General features: G+C 37.2%; 1 pseudogene; it reads left to right on the top strand.

Moving 5' to 3' along the window:
• Positions 1 to 8040: 8040 nt before the first annotated feature.
• LOC110543364 (olfactory receptor 4P4-like) lies at positions 8041 to 8972 on the top strand (annotated as a pseudogene).
• Positions 8973 to 19277: the final 10305 nt, after the last annotated feature.

The raw sequence follows: 19277 nt of genomic DNA, 5'->3' as shown, positions 1-19277 counted from the left end.
CTGCTGCATCCAAGAAACACACCTCTGCAACAAAGATAAAGGGCTGGAAAATTGTCTTTCAAGCAAATGGACCTAGAAAACAAACTGGGGTAGCTATCCTAATATCTAATAAAATAGACTTTCAACCAAAATTAATTAAAAAAGATGAGGAGGTACATTACATTCTCATCAAAGGAAAAATCCACCAAGAGGACATCACAATTCTGAACATCTATGCCAAAAATACAGGAGTGCCTATGTTCATAAACAAAACATTACTAAAACTTAAATCACACATCGATCCCAACACGTTGATAGTGGGAGACTTCAACACCCCACTTTCACCAAGGGACAGATCATCTAGACAGAAACCTAATAAAGAAATAAAGGCACTTACAGAGGTCCTAAATCAAATGGACCTAATAGATGTCTACAGAACTTTACACTCAAATGCAAAAGAGTATACCTTCTTTTCAGCACATCATGGAACCTTCTTCAAAATAGACCATATAGTTGGTCATAAAACAAGCCTCAACACATAAAAGAAGATTGAAATGATCTCCTGTATTCTATCTGACCACATGGAATAAAGCTGGACATTAACAACATTGGAATTGGAAAAAAAGCCTACAAGCACATGGAAACTGAACATCTTGCTGCTCAATGATAGCTGGGTTAAGGAAGAAATAAAGAACAAAATTAAAGACTTCCTAGAATTCAATGAAAATGAAGGTACAACATACCCTAATTTATGGAACACAATGAAAGCAGTGCTCAGAGGAAAATTTATAGCACTAAATGCCTTGAAGAAAAAATTTGGCACATCTCATACAAGCAACCTAATGGCCCAACTGAAAGCCCTAGAGAGAAAAGAAGCAAATGCACCCAAGAGGAGCAGATGGCTGGAAATAATCAAACCCAGGGCAGAAGTCAATCAATTAGAAACAAATAAAACTATTCAAAGAATCAATGAAACCGAGAACTGGTTCTTTGAAAAAAATCAACAAGATAGACAAACCTTTAGCCAAACTAACTAAAAGGCAGAGAGAAACTATCCAAATCAGCAAAATCAGAAATGAAAAGGGGGACATAACTAAAGACACTAAGGAAATCCAAACAATCATTAGGTCATACTACAAAAGCCTACATGCCACAAAATTTGAAAATCTAAAAGAAATGGACAATTTTCTTGATAGATTCCATTTATCAAAATTATGTCAAGATCAGGTAGAAAGATTGAATAGTACTATTTCCCCTGAGGAAATAAAAGTAGTAGCCAACAGTCTCCCTTCCAAAAAAAGTCCTAGGCCAGATGGTTTCAGTGCAGAATTCTACCAGACCTTCAAAGAAGTGCTAATACCATTACTCTCCAAACTATTCAACAAAATAGAAACAGAAGGAACATTACCAAACTCATTCTATGAAGCCACAGTCATCTTGATACCTAAACCACAAAAAGACCCAACAAAAAAAGAGAACTTCAGACATAGCTCTCTAATGAACATTGATGCAAAAATACTCAATAAAATACTTGCGAACTGAATACAAAAACACATCAAAGATATCATCCACCATGACCAAGTAAACTTCATCCCAGACATGCAAGGGTGGTTCAACATACAGAAATCTATCAATGTTTTCCACCACATCAACAAACTGAAGGAAAAAAACCACACGATCATCTCTTTAGATGCTGAAAAGCATTTGACAAAGTCCAACACCCATTCATGTTTAAAGTCTTAGAGAGATCAGGGATACAAGGCACATATCTAAACATAGTAAAGGCAATATACAGCAAGCCTATAGCCAACATCAAACTCAATGGAGAGAAACTTAAATCAATTCCACTGAAATTAGGGACAGGACAAGGCTGCCCACTCCCTCCATATCTCTTCAACATAGTACTTGAAGTCCTAGCCAGAGCAATAAGACAACTAAAGGAGATCAAGGGGATACAAATTGGAAAGGAAGAGGTCAAAGTATCACTATTCGCAGATGATATGATAGTATATATGAGCAACCCCAAAAATTCAACCAGAGAACCCCTTCAGCTGATAGATACCTTCAGCAAAGTGGCAGAATACAAAATCAACTATAAAAAAATCAGAAGCCCTCATGTATACCAATGACAAAATGGCTGAGAAAGAAATAAGGAAAACAACACCCTTCACAATAGCCACTAACCACATAAAGTACCTTGGGGTGACACTAACCAAGCAAGTGAAAGACCTTTTTGAGAAAAACTTCATGTCTCTGAAGAAAGAAATTGAAGAAGATATCAGATGATGGAAAGATCTCCTGTGCTCATGGATTGGTAGGATTAACATTGTGAAAATGGCTATTCTGCCAAAAGCAATCAACAGATTCAATGCAATTCCCTTTAAAATAGCAACTCAATTCTTTACAGACCTTGAAAAAAGATTCTCAGCTTCATATGGAGAAACAAAAAACCCAGAATCTCCAAAATAATCCTGTACAACAACAGATTTCATCTAGAGGTATCATCCCCAATCTCAAGCCATACTACAGAGCAAGTAATCCAATGAAAGAATGGGGAAGAGAGCTAAACAGAGAATTCTTGATAGAGGATTATCAAATGGCAGAGAAACACTTAAAGAAATGCTCAACCTCATTAGCCATCAGGGAAATGCAAATCAAAACGACCCTGAGATTTCACCTTACACCCATCAGAATGGCCAAGATGAAAAACTCAAGTGACAACACATGCTGGAGAGGTTGTGGAGAAAGGGAAACCCTCCTTCATTGCTGGTGGGAATGTAAACTGGTACAACCACTTTGGAAGTCAATCTGGCGCTTACTCAGACAATTAGGAATAATGCTTCCTCAAGACCCAGCTATACCACTGCTAGGTATATACCCAAAATTTGCTCAAGTACACAACAAGGACATTTGTTCAACCATGTTTATAGCAGCTTTATTTGTAATAGCCAGAACCTGGAAACAACCCAGATGTCCATCAACGGAGGAATGAATACAGAAATTATGGTATTTTATAGAATGGAATACTACTCAGCAACCAAAAATGAGGAAATCATGAAATTTGCAGGCAAATGGTGGGACCTAGAAAAGATCATTCTGAGTGAAGTATCCCAGAAGGAGAAAGACAAACATTGTATATACTTGCTTATATAGACCTACAAGATGTGATAAATATAATGAAGTCTATACACCTAAAGAAAATAAACAAGAAAGCAGACACGAGGTAAGATGATCAATCCTCACTTAGAAAGACAAATGGGATGTGCATTGGACATACGGCAGAAGTCTACAGCAGAAAGCATCTGAAAGACCCTACCAAGCAGCGTTTCAAAACAGATACTAAGACTCATAACCAAACCTTCGGCAGAAGGGGATTTAGTATGACATGGAAAGGATAGGAGCCCCACAAGGACCATATATATCTGGGCACAGGTTTTCTTTCTGAAACTATTTCTCCAACCAAGGACCATGTATGGATATAACCTAAAACCTTTACTTGGACGAATCTCATGGTAGCTCAATAACCAATTGGTGTCCCATAGTAAGGGGCATAGGGACTATCTCTGACAGGAACTCAATGGCAGGCTCTTTGACCCCCCACCCCCCCAAGGGAGGAGCAGTCCTGCTAGGCCACATAGGAGGACTTTGCAGCCAGCCCTGAAGATACCTGATAAAAACAGGGCCAGATGAAAGGGCAGGAGCTCCTCCCCAATCCGTTGACTTGGAAAGGGGCAGGAAGAAGCTGAGGGAGGGAGGGTGGGATTGGGAGGGAATAAGGGAGCGCGATACAGCTTAGATACAGAGTTAATAAAATGTAATTAATAATAATAAAAAAAACAAACAAAAAGAAAAGCACAAACTAACTTTACAAAGATATCAGGAAATAATAGGAGTTAGCTAGTAGGTGCAAGACTGAATCTAATGAGAAGTTCATTATGAGAATGAGTTCTGCAGGGTTTTCACTGAGGTTGTCAGGATACAATTCTAGAGAGTAAGAAACTCACATGAGACATCCCACCATGACAAGAAAGGATATTACTGTGTTTTTGTTGCTTGTCCCTAGAAAACAATGGAATAAATCTTGGTTCCCTGTACCTCAGATTCTGACTTTATTTAGAAATATATAAAGTCCCTGCTCTTGGTTTAGTTTCAGTAAAAGGAATATATCAAGAAAATTGTCCATTACATTTAGATTTTCAAATTTTGTGGCATATAGGCTTTTGAAGTAACATCTAATGATTCTTTGAATTTAAACAATGTCTGTCCCTATCTCCCCCTTTCTTTTTCTGATTTTGATGATTTGGAGAGTTTCTCTCTGCCTTTTGGTTAGTTTGGCAAAGTGTTTGTTGATTGTGGATATTAGCCACATAATATAGGGTAAACATACTAAAATCTATATTCCTAAAGAAGCTAAATACAAGGAAGATCCTAGGAAAGGTGCTCAGTATTCATTCAGAAGGACAAATACAATAGACATCGGAAGCAGGAGAAGACAGAGAATAGGACAGAAGGCTATCACAGATGGTCTCTGAAAGACTCTACTTTAAGTTGGGGAAATTTTCTTCAATGATTTTGTTAAAAATATTTTCTGGGCCTTGGAGGAGGGAATCTTCTTTTCCTCTATTCTTATTATTTTTAGGTTTTGTCTTTTTATGTTGTCTTAGATTTCTTGGATGGTCTGTGTCAGATGTAACCATGTCATTCCAAACCTTTTAAACTCCATTTATACACACTTAGGTACTCATAGAAATTAACTGGGTATGATTTTTTCATATACTCATTATTAGATTTGGGCCATAGTTGAAACTCCTCATGATTTATGCTTGCAGTATATTATTCTTCTTACTGTCATACAGATACAGTTAAGTTACTGAAGTGCCTGCTTTTTATTCCACAGTAAAATTGTATCATGCTCTATTTCTGCTTTGTAACGAGTATGTATTTAGAGATTTTTCCTTATTTAAAATGTTAAAAGGCTGCAATGAATATTCCTTTGAATGTTTAGTAAGATTCTTTATTATTATTAAATGTAAATTATTGTTAAATGTAAATTATCTTCTATTTGACTGATGTAATTGCTGTCTCTGATGCTTATTGCCTCCTTCTGCTCTCCTAGGCCTTGTTCTGGAAGATTCTATTCTCTGCTTAATATTATGTAGGACTAGAATGTTTTCAGCCCCTAAGAGTCACTATTGAATAAACTCACCCTTTCTATTTCTTTCTGAACTCTTGCTAATTGGTTCAACTCAGCCTATTCTGGCTCAAATTCTTCCTCCAAGCTGACTGAATCAATTTGGCTTCTCTCAGATTTTTACTGAAATGTCCTGCTTGGTCTCAAAGTAAAGCTAGCAACCTGTTCTAATCATTGGTTCTTTCTCATTCTCTGGTTCATCTGTCTTCACTGTGTCTAGCTGATTGTCTCTGTAACCTGTCTCTAAAAATCTCTCTAGGTAAAATTGTCTCTGCTGACCTGCCCTAAACTCAAGAATGAACTTCTAACTCAATGCTTCCTTCTGCAAACCAACTTTACCTTCATTATTTGGAATTATGTTTTGTGAGCATGTCTATATTCTAGCCAGAGCAGCCATGTTGCTGAATTAAAATTCCTCTTCAGGTAAATACTTACATCCTAGTCTGTCATGAAATTTTGTCTTAAAATTTTTTTTTAAGTTTTATATGTGCAATGCTGACAACTCAGATTAATATGACATTGTTGTTTAATTTGCATTTCCATTATCATAATTATTATAAATTACAGTTATTCACTTTGTATCCTGACAGTTGACCTCTCCCTCACCTCCTCCCAGTCCCGCCCTCCTCTTTCCCCAGTCCACTGATAGAGCAAGTCTTCCTTTCCTACTGTCTGACCCTAGCCTATCAGGTCTCATCAGGAATGCCTGGATCCTCTTTCTCTATGGCCTAGTAAGGCCTTCCTGCCAGAGGAAGATGATCAAAGAGCAGGCAACTGAGTTCATGCCAGAGACCGTCTCTGCTCCCCTTACTAGGGAAAACCCCTGGAGACTGAGCTGCCTATGGGCTACAGATGAGCAGGGGGTCTAGATCCACTCCATGCATGGTCCTTGGTTAGTTCATCAGTCTCTGCAGGATCGCCAGAACCCAGAATTTTTGGCTGGGTTGATTTCCTTCTGGAGCTCCTGTCCCTTCCAGGTCTTTCTCCCTCTTCTTCAGTAAGATTTCCTGCACTCTGCCCAATATTTGGCTATGAGTTTCAGTGTCTGCTTCAATATCTAGCTGGGTAGTCTTTCAGCTGCCGTCAGTGGTAAGCTCCTGTCTTGTTCTCTGTCTTCTCCTGCTTCCGATGTCTATCTTTTTTGCCCTTCAGAGTGAGGATTAAGCATCTTCCCTAGGGTCTTCTTTGCTGTTTTGCTTTGTTAGGACTATTTATTGTAGTACAACTACTTTGGAAATCAATCTGGCACTTTCTCAGAAAATTAGGAAGTGTGCTACCTCAAGATCCAACTATACCACTCCAGGGCATATATCTGAAAGATGCTCAACCACACAACAAGGACATTTGTTCAGCCGTGTACATAACAGTTTTATTCATTATAGCCAGAATCTGGAAAAAAAATAGATATTCCTTAACTGAGGAATGCATACAGAAATTATGCAACATTTATACAATGGAATATTACTCAGATATTAAAAACAAGGAAATCATGAAATTTACAGGCAAATGGGTAGAATTAGGGAAGATCATCTTGAGTGAGGTAACCCAGAAGCAGAAAGACATACATGGTTTATACTCACTTCTAAGTGTATATTAGACAGTTACTTGATTTTAGATTTCTAACTGTACCTTTTCTCATTTGACACTTTCAAAGATTTGGGGAATAATTAGACAATAAAGTATTAACTTAAGATCAATGAGTGGAATTTGAATCAGTATATAAAATGCTATACATAAACTTTCTTTTTGTGTGTGTTTCAAATGAGCTTTTGCTGAAGATTTACTTGTATTTCCATACAGAGCAAAAGGCATTGATCTCTCACTGCTCTAATTCTTTGTAGTAAAGTGACAACTTCATTTGTTAATAAGGTTGATTAATTGATTTACTTTTATAAAGTTGTCTTGAGTGGAACATCTTTTGACACATTTTAGACCAGTTACTATATTTACATAAAGTATATTAAAATAGAAGAAAAATATTTTATATTTTTCACTGACATTTTAAGGTATATCATCATGCATATGCAGAGTATCTGGTAAAGTAAAAAACAATGTAGTTCAATTTAAAGATGAAAATGTTTGAAACAGTTGAAGTGAAGGCAGTCCTCTGGATGTGCTCTGTGTCCCTGCAGGTGCTAACATCTGTCCAAAAAGAAATAACACCAGAATATGAATAATTGATGACACCAGTGGGGGCCTCTAGAACAGACTGGAAAAGAAGGGGAAATCTTGGAAGTCACTGTTATGCTAGAACATTCTTCTCCAAAACTTTGCTAGTTGCTCTTTATCACCTTTATTATTTATTTTTATAGTAGGTTTCAATGACATTTCTAAGACTGATATGAAGAAGTTCATTAATGTTATTTGATTCCACTGAAGCAGAGTGTAGAGTGCTAGCACACATTTTCAGAATTCAGTAATTTTAGTAATTTTGAAGGACTCAGAATTGCAATAATATTTTCTTTGAACAAAACACAATTCCATGCTGCCAACATGTGACTTTGTATCTCGATTTTGAACTAAGAGTATGTGTTTAACTTTTCAGGTATCTACCTTGTTTCTACTAAGTGTAAAGCTTTTGAATTTCTCCAACAACTAAAATTAATTTTTTATTTGCACTGTAATTAATTTATTAGTATCACTTTGTGCATCTGTTCTCATGAATGAACTTACTGTACTTACAAGTATTCCATGCATTTTACTTATTGCTCTTTTTAAAGTAACAAATTTACAATTGAATTATCTTAACCAATCAATGAATACATTTATTGGTTAAAAAATGACTTTGAAAATAAAAGTCAAAAGTTTTGAAAGACCAATGCTTTGGGCACAGTATCCTTTCCCTTTATATAATCAAGCACACAGAAGTGATGGGATATGAAAACCTCACAGAATTTATCTTATTGGGATTTTTCCATAATGAGGATGTCAAGGTAATGTGTTCTGTGTTGTTCTTGCTTTGCTATCTTGCAGTTCTCCGCAGAAACCTGCTCATTCTTTGCACCATCAGGAGCAGCCATCTTAGTGAGCAGCCAACGTATCTTTTTTTTTTCTCAGCTACCTTTCCTTCATGGATGTCTGCTTCACTTCTAAAGTAGCTCCCAAATTGATTTTAGACTTATTGGTACAATGAAACACTATCTCCTACAATGGCTGTCTGTCCCAGATGTTTTATGCCCATTTCTTTGGTGCAACTGAGACATTTATCTTGGTAGTGATGGCCTATAATAGATATGTAGCCATTTGCAAACCCCTTTATTACATGATCACCATGAATAGACAGGTGTGTTATACCCTTGTGATAGCCTCAGTTATTGGTGCTTTTATACATTCACTTTTGCAGGTATTGGTAATTATCAGACTTCCCTTTTGTGGTCCCAATGAAATAGACCACTACTTCTGTGATATATTTTTTCTGCTGAAACTGGCCTGCACTGACACAAGACTCATAATTGTTATAATTATTACCACCACAAGGAGTGCTGTCCATTTTGATCTTTGTTGCCTTGCTAATTTCTTATATCATCATTTTGTCCAACTTGAGGACCCATTCATCCAAGAGCCGCCGCAAAGCCCTTTCTACCTGTGGCTCTCATATCACAGTTGTATTCATGGTCTTCTTGCCACTCATCTTTACCTATCTTCCAATGGGCGAGTCTGTTGGGATGACAAGGTGTTTGCTCTATTTAACACTATGATTGCTCCTTTATTCAACCCTTTCATCTACACACTGAGGAATATAGACATGAAAAATGCCATTAAGAAGGTGTGGTGCCAAGACAAACTGTTTGATGGAAAGTGAAGCCTAGTCTTTTTCTCAGTTTTGTCCTATCTACAGAATAAAAGTGAACAATACAGCAAGATACCAAGATGTGCATAGCCAACAGAATTTGCATGCCTCAAAGAAATAAGACCCCTTGCTATGGGGACTGTATACATGGATGAATCAATTAATTAAATCTTTTCTATTTTACATAAATAGAATTTATTTTGTATTTTATGATCCCAGACACAACGGCTATCATTTTATTATTGGTGCAAGTTAGGAAGGCTGTATATTTTAGTAATTTTACTCTACTTTGGGAAATTGATTTTGTCTAAGCTAGCTGTGATAGAGAAGTCCTAATCATATACTTTCAGGTGTTTCTACTATAGTTAACAAAATATGTGTGAGAAAACCCCCAACAATGTTATGTCCATTACTGTTATCCTTACTCACCTCATGTTTCATACTCATACTGGTGAGTCTTTGCGGATATAGCTTCTGCTGTTATGAGTAGACACAATCTCATAGCAAACTCCTTGATCCTGTCTGTCACGATCTTTCTCCTTCTCCTCTGCAAGTTTCCTGAGACTTAGTTGTAGACATGCTTTGTAGATATATTCTTTGAGATTGGGCAGCCCAACTTTGCATTTTTCATTGGTTGTTTTCTACAGAGGTCTCTGCCTATTGCAAAGAGGGGTTTCTTTATTGAGTGGTGAGGAGTATGTGTCGCTGTGGGCATAAGAACAAATGATTATATTGTTGTTAGGTATTGTGCTTGTTTAGAAAGTTAGCAGTTGTAGATTCTCTTCCAATAACCATGATTTTATTAGCAACGAGCAGTTAGCTAGGTTTCCAGTACTAGGTATGATTTCCCTCTTGTTAAGTAGGGCTTAACTTCATCATAAAGCTGTTAGTTGCTGCCAATATATTTGTGCCATTATTGCACTGTTAGGGCTATCATGAATACCAGTTTGCAATATGGTTTGTAGATGTTATAGCTGAGGAAGACTTTGTTGCCTTCCTCCTTTGAGAGTGGGTGAAGTGACATTATATTCCCCACTAGAGGGCATAACAGTTGATTGCCCAGAGTCAAATGTTCAACTCTGAAAAACATACATACAAGTATCAGTATATTCACTGAACAGGATGGATATTTGCCAATCTCTCTCTCTTTCTATCTCTGTATGTATAATGCCAAAGGAAGTAATGAATTTAAATAAAGAATACAAAGAAGGGGGCATGAGAGCTTTGAAAAGAAGAAGGAAAAGGGAGAAATGTAATTATAACACAATCTCAAAAAAATCTAGTATTTGTACATTTTGACTCTTTAAACAATTTTGTTATAAAATCATTCAATGCAATGCAAATATCCTATTAATGTAATAATTATATCCATTGTTCTATTTAATACTTAGAATCCTGAAAGTGATGTGGTATTGTAATTAGAATTTTCATATTATGAATGGTGACCTCTCCATTTATTTATTACTCACTAGCAAGCTGATGAAATAGGAATTTCCAGCACTTATCCCTCTATCATGGTACTTCAGTTGGAATGATTACCTATGTACATACAAATCTGCTTTCATGAGAACTAAGAAAGTTGGTGTGAATTAGCAGCCTCTGAGTTAAGCATAGACTTACAAAAATAAGTACTGTTAAAGTTAAGAATAAACCCAACATTTATGTATCACTTTTTTCCTAACCCCAGAATGGAGAGGCACCCACCCATGATGAGAAGTAAGTATAAAAGTAAACAAGAGATAGCATAATGTTCAATACTGTGCAAATCATAATGATTCAGATTTTAGCTTCAGGACTTGTGGACTAAACCCTCAGATCTATACAGCATCAGGCTGGATCTTACAAAGTGAGGATATGGGCCTTGCCAGGGGAAGATCTCAGAGTATTTCTGATCATTATTCCAACCCTAGAGCACACAAGCTGTTGACAAACTATATGGCTAGAGTGGATTGACTCTGAGCATCACTTGTGCCCCGACCCGCGGGACCTAGTTATTCGTGGGGGTGAAGGAGGTCAATCCTGAAAAAGATGGGCGAGAGAGAGAGAAAAGACACAAGCAGACGGTTGCCGGTCAAGTGTCAGCTTTATTGAGCTTTGGTATTTCTTTTAAAGCACGGCTCTGGCAAGGTGGGGGAGAGGGGCCAGAAAAGGGAAGTAGTAGTGGAAAAATACCAAGACCCTTGGTGGGGAGGTGGGAAGTTCCCAAGACTAAGAAGGTGGGTTAAAGAGTTACAAGGCCCAAAGATAATATCTGTGGTCACGGATGTGTCCCAAAGCAAACAGTTTCGGGAACAATGGGTCGTAAGAAACTATGGCCTGCTGACCTCCCAGTGCTTATCTGGCAGGCCAGGCTCTTAGGGAGGGTCCCAGGGCTTAGTTCCCAACACACTTGAGCCCTGGGATCCAGAGCCTTATTTATCAGGCTCAAATTATAAATAAAACTTCTCTCAGAGTTTGTATCTATAATATACCTCAAAGGCTCATAGGTTACAGACTGGCCATCAGCAATTGATACTACTGGGATTCCAAAATAGAGGAAATATATCATTTAAGTATGCTGGTGAAAAATATGCCGATATGCCCACATCCCTTTCTCTCAGTTTTCTTCTTGGCTATCATGAAGTGGGCAGGTTTGCTCTACTATGCATCCTATACTGGAATATTCTGTCTTAACACAGCCTCAAAGACTGAGAGCCAAACCACCATGGACTAAAGTAAAACGTCTGAAACTAAAATAACTGCTCTTCCTTATAATATTAATTTTTAGTTGCTTTGTGAAGTAATGGAAGTTAACTATGCCAGCTTCCAGAGTAAAGCAAGGACAATTGTCAGGCTGGGTACTTGTGCTCATAGAATGCACTTCTAAGCCTTTCTACTACCAAAAGCAATTCTTCTATCTTTGGTCTAATCTTGCCTAATTTATTCTTACTCAATCACCAGGATGGATCTCCAGCCCTATCCATCAGGCCATCACCATTGACCTAGGTTCTAGTGCAAACTCTACAGAAATTATTTTAGCACAGAATGCAAAGACTGAACTTCTTAGCCCTCTGAGATGCCAGGCTGCCGGGGCCAGCCGGGCAGAGTCGAACGGTTCTTGAGTTGGGTGTGAGGATTAAAATTAATAAAATAAACACACAGCACACAGGAAACTTTTTAAAGGTCCAGACAGCTTTTGCAAAAGGCAGACTGCTGCAGCAAGCAGTGCCAGCAGCCAGTCTCAAGTGCTGCCTCATCCTCTGCCTCCAGCCTTCTGACCACTTTAGCCAGTAAAACATCTCAGAACAATAGGTTAATTTGCACAAGGAGCCTGAGGAAGAGGTGTAACCCTCACAAGCTATCCCACCTGTTGTCACAAACAAAAGGAGATGGACTTGCAAGTTCTCCTCTGCCATTAGTAAAGGCCTGCTAAAAGCCATCTCTCCCCCGAGATTTAAATATCAAAGCAGGCCGCTGAGTCACGGCTCCCAACACCAGGCAGAAATTATTGTCAGAAATGGATGGCTGGTGTGCCCTTTTGTTTTAGTTAGGTTAAGTCACAAATTAGTCAGGAGCTAATTTTTCTTTAATGTTTGAAACATGACCTTCAAGTATTGATGGATATCTACCTTAGTTGACAGTCATGAGAATTAGAAGCTTATGGATCTAAGCATTTTTAAATCCAGAAAAAAATTCTATACCTTCTCAAGCCAGAAGCATACTGCTCTGGACTATAAATATCAGTGGTTGAGCATTGAATGTGAATTTAAAATTCCCCAGATTTAGATGTTGGGAACATTTGGCTTTTAACTATTGATAACTCTATGGAACCCTTTCAGTAAGCTTTGTAATCTTAGGTGCAAGTAGTCTCTTCTATTTTTTCTAAAATCTGTTTCCTACGCTCTATGATACAGACCACTCTCTGGACTGTTCAGTTAGTTGCCTTCAAGCTGCTGAGTGAGCTTAGAGCTTAGAATCTTGGAAATGAGTATGGATAAAACTTCTGAAGTAACTCTCATGTATCTTCCTGTAATTGAGTAACTTTAGTTGGTAGCCAAAAATTTTATTGATTCATCTTACTCAACATTTTTCTATATTAATTGTTTCTTTTATTTTGAGATTATAATTACTTAATTTCTCTTACCATTCTTCCTTAAAACTTTCAAAATATTCACAGCTCATTACTAATTATTGTGTATATATATATCCATAAATATTCTTACATACATAAACATAACCTCAATTTGTATAATGTTACTTTATGTATGTTTTAAGGGATGACCATTGGTATTGGGTAACCAGCTGTGCTCTTCCATGGACAAGATTCAGTATTCCTTAGTTTTCTGTAGTTCTTTATTTAGAATTGAGGCCTTCTGGAGGTTTCCCTGTCCATGTTAACACGCCTATAATGTCTGTTGCTGTTGTCTTTATCCAGCTAAAGGCAGTCATTTTGCTGAGATTTCATGGTAGTAGCTTCTGACATTACTAGGAATCCCAGTCTTAAGCAAACTCCACAATCTTATAGCTCTTAACAATCTTTCTGCTCAGGGTTTCAACCTGATCCTTGCTCTGTGCGTCTAGGTTTCAGAAGTTTCAGAAGTTTTATTGTATAAAGCCCATGGTAGATAATAAAATGCCCTTTCAGGAAGCCTTTATTAAGATATTATGTTGTAACACTGAGTAGATGAGAAAAATGGAAACGAGTCTCTTTATACTTTCAGGAGAATGTATAGTTATACTTCTTTCTCTGTCTCTGTCTCACTCTCTTTCTTATGTGTGTGACTTCTAAATGCACCAGTAAAAATCTTCAAGTGTGTACTACTGCTGAGATGCTAAGGAAAGTGTCTGCCATCCCAGTACTCCAGTTGGACCTCGATGAATGCAGATACCAAATGGGTGGTGATTTTCTGAGTGACAGTGCTCAAGGCCACTAAGAACAGAGTTTCTTGTAATGTTACCATCTGCAACAATATAGATATCTTGATATATAAAATAAATATTCAAATTTAACATGTATTGTTTATAAATAATAAAATAATTATCTTTAATATAGTAATAAGCATATAGTTTTACTATTCTAAGATGTAAAAGCTGATTATCACAGTAATATCATTTGTTTATCAGTTATATGCAAGATACAGTAATAAATTGTACGAAGTTTAAGATCAATACATGCCTTAATAAAATATATATTTATATCAGTAATTTATAAAATTTTACTAAAATGTATAACAAAAATAGAGAGAGTCTTTTACTGACTACTTACTAGTAACATTAAGGCTTCCTATTTGTTTTCTAAAGCTTCATGCTTTTTGATTGATGCACTGTCATGAATCCTCACGGTACCATAAGGAATAAGTTCACAGTTCTGACAGTGTGTTGTGATTCAGCATTTCACATTTTAAAAAATCTCAAATCTCTGTTAACCACAGTCTTTTTTTTTCACTGTCTTAAGTTTGTACTTTCATTTTTTAATGATTTATTTTTATTAATTTTAAAATTATGTGTATATGTGTGGGTCTATGTGTAGCTTGTGTAAATGTCCACACAGAGTTCAGAAGAGGATTTCAAATCGCCTAGAGGTGGAATGGCACATAGCGGGACACCTACTGTGAATGGTGGTGCTGAGTTCAGAATCTCTGTAATAGCAGTGTGCACTTTTAACTACTCTTCAGGGCTTATTTTCCCAATACATGTAGAACACTACAAAAACCACTACCAAAAGTCAAAATGTAGAGTTGAGAGTCCAGTCCCAGTGGAGAATTAGCCAGCTCTCCAAGCCTCTAGTTATCTCATTTCCAAAAGATAATTCATATACAAGGCTCAAATTGCCCCTCTGGATTATATCATTCTGTTTCAGACTCTATTATCATTTTAAAATTCATTATCACTACTTGGTAATAACTTTAGTTTTTAGTCCTTGCAATCCATTCAAACATTCTACTTTATACTTAAGCCATCTGAGCAATAGTCATGACTATATATTATAATTGATTTGCTATACCTGGTATAATCTATGACAAATAATGAAGTTATCCTTCTAAATGAGAAACAAATTAGAACCATGAAGCATATTTTTAATAAAATTCAGCAACTATTATTAGCAAAAAATTATTTCTCAAATGTCTTTTTAAGACAAATGGCTTCCTTCAAGAGATGAATTTCTGGTCTCTCCTTATTCTAGAAGTGTGTTTGTGAACATATGGATAGAATGTAATATTAATCTCATACAATGGAAAACAGAAAGCATTTTCAACAAATGATTTTGGATGTCTAACTGTATGTCTGCATGTAGAAGAATGCAAATAGATCCATACTTATCCCCCTGAACAAAACTCAAGTCCAAGTGGATCAAAGACCTCATCATAAAACTAGATACACTAAACCTAGTAGAAGAGAAAGTAGGGAATAGACTTAAACTCATTGGTATAGAAGAAAACTTTCTGAGCAGAACACCAAGAGCTCAGACACTAATATCAACAATTAATAAATGGGACCTCATGAAATGGAAAGGCATCTGTAAAATAAAGGACGCTATCAATAGGACAAAATGGCTGCCTACAGAATGGGAAAAGATCTTTACCAACCCTTTATCTGACAGAGGGATAATATCAAAATATGTAAAGAATTCAAGAAGCTAAACAACAAACAAAATCACCCAATTAAAACTGTGGTAAAAGGCTAAACAGAGAATTGTCAACAGAGGAATCTCTAATGTTCAAGAAGCACATTAAGAAATGTTCAACATCGTTAGTCATCATGAAAATGCGCATTAGAGGTGGGTCCGAACAGGGGCCAAGATGGCAGCGCCAGGAGAACACTGTGTCTGAGAAGCAGGACAGCACTTTCCGTGCAGCGACCAGGAGACTGAACTCTGGGCCCTAAAACTGCAGCGATCGTGTTTCCCAGGTAAGGGGAGGCTGCCATAGCATGGGAACCGGTCGGGCCCACTCTTGGCTACCCAGCCAGAACCCGGAAGAGATCCCGGGTAATGCAGGCTTTACCAACTGGTCCTGCAAGAGAGTGAGTGAGCCTTCTAGGGAGAGTTTGCCCCAGACCCAGGGCCTCTCCACAGAAACAACCAGACGAGATCCCTGCCACCCACAACCCTAGTGTGGGCATCATAAGGATTCTTGGGATAGCGACCCCAACATTGAAGCCTCTGCCTTGCCGGTCCACCAGTGTAATCCAGGCAAACAATCCCTGGATCTCAGACAGAACTGTGTAATAGTGGCCTGCAGGCCACTGCAATAGTCAGAGAATCCGTGCATGCACACTGTGCCTGCTAAAAGTGCACGCTAATAGCACCAGCTTCACATTCCTTACTTAGGCAAAACTGAAACCACAGTACACACTCCCAAACCAGTGAACCTCTCTCATCTTCCTGAAAAAAACAGTCCAGAAAACAGAAAGAGACGATCATAGCCCGCACTACAATCTCGAGGAACAAACAGTGAGGATTATAAATAACCAGATGGTTAGAGGCAGACATAAGAACACTCCCAACAAAAATCAGGACATAATGACCTCACCAGCAAACCCACAAAACAGTGGACACTTCAATTCACTAGAGATACAAGAAAACGACCTCAAAACTATGTTTTTCCAGCTATTAGAGGCCCATAAAGATGAAATGAAAAAAGCCCTCAGAGAAATAGCCAAAGAAATCGAGACTAACCAAGAGGAAACAAATCTTGCTCTCAAGAGAAATAACCACAAAAATTGAGGTAAACAAAGAAGAAATGCACAAAGCTCTCAAAGAAACGTCCACACAAATGAAGGCAAATAAAGAAGAAATAAACAAAGCTCTCATAGAAATACAGGCAATTATATCCAAAGAAGTAGAGGCACAATTAGTGATATATAGAGAGGAAACGGACAAAAAATCGAAGCCGTCATTGAAAAGCAGGACTCCACATTCAAACAGATGAAGGAAATGGTGCAAGACATGAAAACAGAATTAGAGTCAATAAAGAAAACACAAATAGAGAAAAACCAGGAGCTGGAGAACATAGAGAAAAGATCAGGAACTACAAAGGTAAGCATCACCAACAGAATACAAGAGATGGAAGAAAGAATCTCAAGAGCCAAAGATACACTTGCGGAAATTGACACATCTCTCAAAGAAAAGTTCCAAACACAAAACATCCCAGAAATCAAGGACACCATGAAAAGACAAAATCTAAGAATAATAGTAGAAGAAAAAGAAGACATCAGGCTCAAAATATTTTCTTAAAATAATTTTCTTAAAATATTTTTAAGAAAATTATAGAAGAAAACTTTACCAATTTAAAGAAGGAGATGGCCATAAACATACCAGAGGCCTACAGAACACCAAGTAGACTAGACCAGAAAAGAAATTATTCACGTCACATCATAGTCAAACACTGAACCTACAGAACAAAGAAAAAAATTCTAAAAGCAGCAAGGGAAAAAGTAACCTAGACATATCAGAATCACACCAGATTTCTCAACAGAAACTATGAAAGCCAGAAGGGCCTGGAAAGAAATCATACAGTCCTTAATGGACCACAGATTCTAACCCAGACTATTATACCCAGCAAAACTTTCAATCAACATAGAGGGAGAATTCAAAATATTCCAAGACAAAACCAAATTTAAACAATATCTACATAGTAACCGAGCTCTACAGAAGTTACTAGAAGGGAAACTCCAAACCAAAGAAAACAACTACATCTAGGGAAACAGAGGAAATAGATAACTACATAACAAAAAAACCAAAAGAACACAAGCAATGAAACTCAGTGACACCACAAACCCCACATCTAAAGTAAGTAACAATTGTTGGTCACTAGTTTCTATCAACATCAACGGACTCAACTCCCCAATAAAAAGACATAGACTATCAGAATGGTTGCGGAAACCGGATCCAACATTCTGTTGCATCCAAGAAACACACCTATGCAACAAAGATAAACACTACCTCAGAGTAAAGAGCTGGAAAAACGTTTTTCAAGCAAATGGTTCCAGAAAACAAGCTGGAGTAGCCATCCTAATATTTAATATAATAGACTTTCAACCCAAGTTAATCAAAAAAGATAAGGAGGGCCACAATATTCTCATCAAAGGAAAAATCCACCAAGAGGACATCACAATTTTGAATATCTATGCCCCAAATACGAGAGCACCTACATTTGTAAATGAAACAATATTAAAGCTTAAATCACACATTGATCCTAATACCCTAAGAGTGGGAGACTTCAACACTCCACTCTCACCAATGGACAGATCAACTAGATCAACAAATAGGGAAATAAAAACACTTACAGAGACCCTAAATCAAATGGACCTAATAGATGTCTACAGATCTTTTCATCCAAACTCAAAAGAGTATACCTTCTTTTCAGCACTTCATGGAACCTTCTCCAAAATAGACCATATAGTTGGTCATAAAGCAAGCCTCAACAGATGCAAAAAGATTGAAATAATCCCTTGTATTCTATCTGACCGCCATGGACTAAAGCTGGACCTCAACAACAACAGAAATAACAAAAAGCTGACACGCACATGGAAACTGAACAACTTGTTACTCAATGACAGCTGGGTTAAGGAAGAAATAAAGAAAGAAATTACAGACTTCCTAGAATTCAATGAAAATGAAGGCACAACATACCCAAATTTATGGGACACATTGAAAGCACTGCTCAGGAGAAAATTTATATCACTAAGTGCCTGCAAGAAGAAATTTGTAACATCACATACAAACAACTTAATGGCCCAACTGAAAATCCTAGAAAAAAAAGAAGCAGATACACCCAAGAGGAAGCAGACGGCTGGAAATAATCAAACTCAGAGTTGAAATCAATCAATTAGAAACAAAACTATTCAAAGGATCAATGAATCAAAAAGCTGGTTCTTTGAGAAAATCAACAAGATAGATAAACCCTTAGCCAAACTAACTAAAAAGCAGAGAGAATCTATCCAAATCAACAAAATCAGAGATGAAAAGGAAATTTACAGACACTGAGGAAATTCAAACAATCATTAGGTCATACTACAAAAGCCTATATGCCACAAAATTTGAAAACCTAAATGAAATGGACAATTTTCTTGATAGATTCCATCTTGCAACATTAAGTCAAGATCAGGTAGAAAGACTGAATAGCCCTATATCCCCCAAGGAAATTGAAGCAGTCATTCACAGTCTCACCTCCAAAAAAAAGCCCTGGGCTAGATGGTTTCAGCATGGAATTCTACCAGACCTTCAAAGAAGTGCTAACACCAATTCTCCTCAAACTATTCCACAAAATAGAAACAGAAGGTACATTACCAAACTCACTCTATGAAGCGAGAGTCACCCTGATACATAAACCACAC

This window comes from Meriones unguiculatus, chromosome 3 (genome assembly GCF_030254825.1).
Source record: "Meriones unguiculatus strain TT.TT164.6M chromosome 3, Bangor_MerUng_6.1, whole genome shotgun sequence".
Classification (NCBI taxonomy): domain Eukaryota; kingdom Metazoa; phylum Chordata; class Mammalia; order Rodentia; family Muridae; genus Meriones; species Meriones unguiculatus.
The sequence above is the reverse complement of the archived record's forward strand: the minus strand, read 5'-3'. Positions and strand labels throughout refer to the sequence as shown.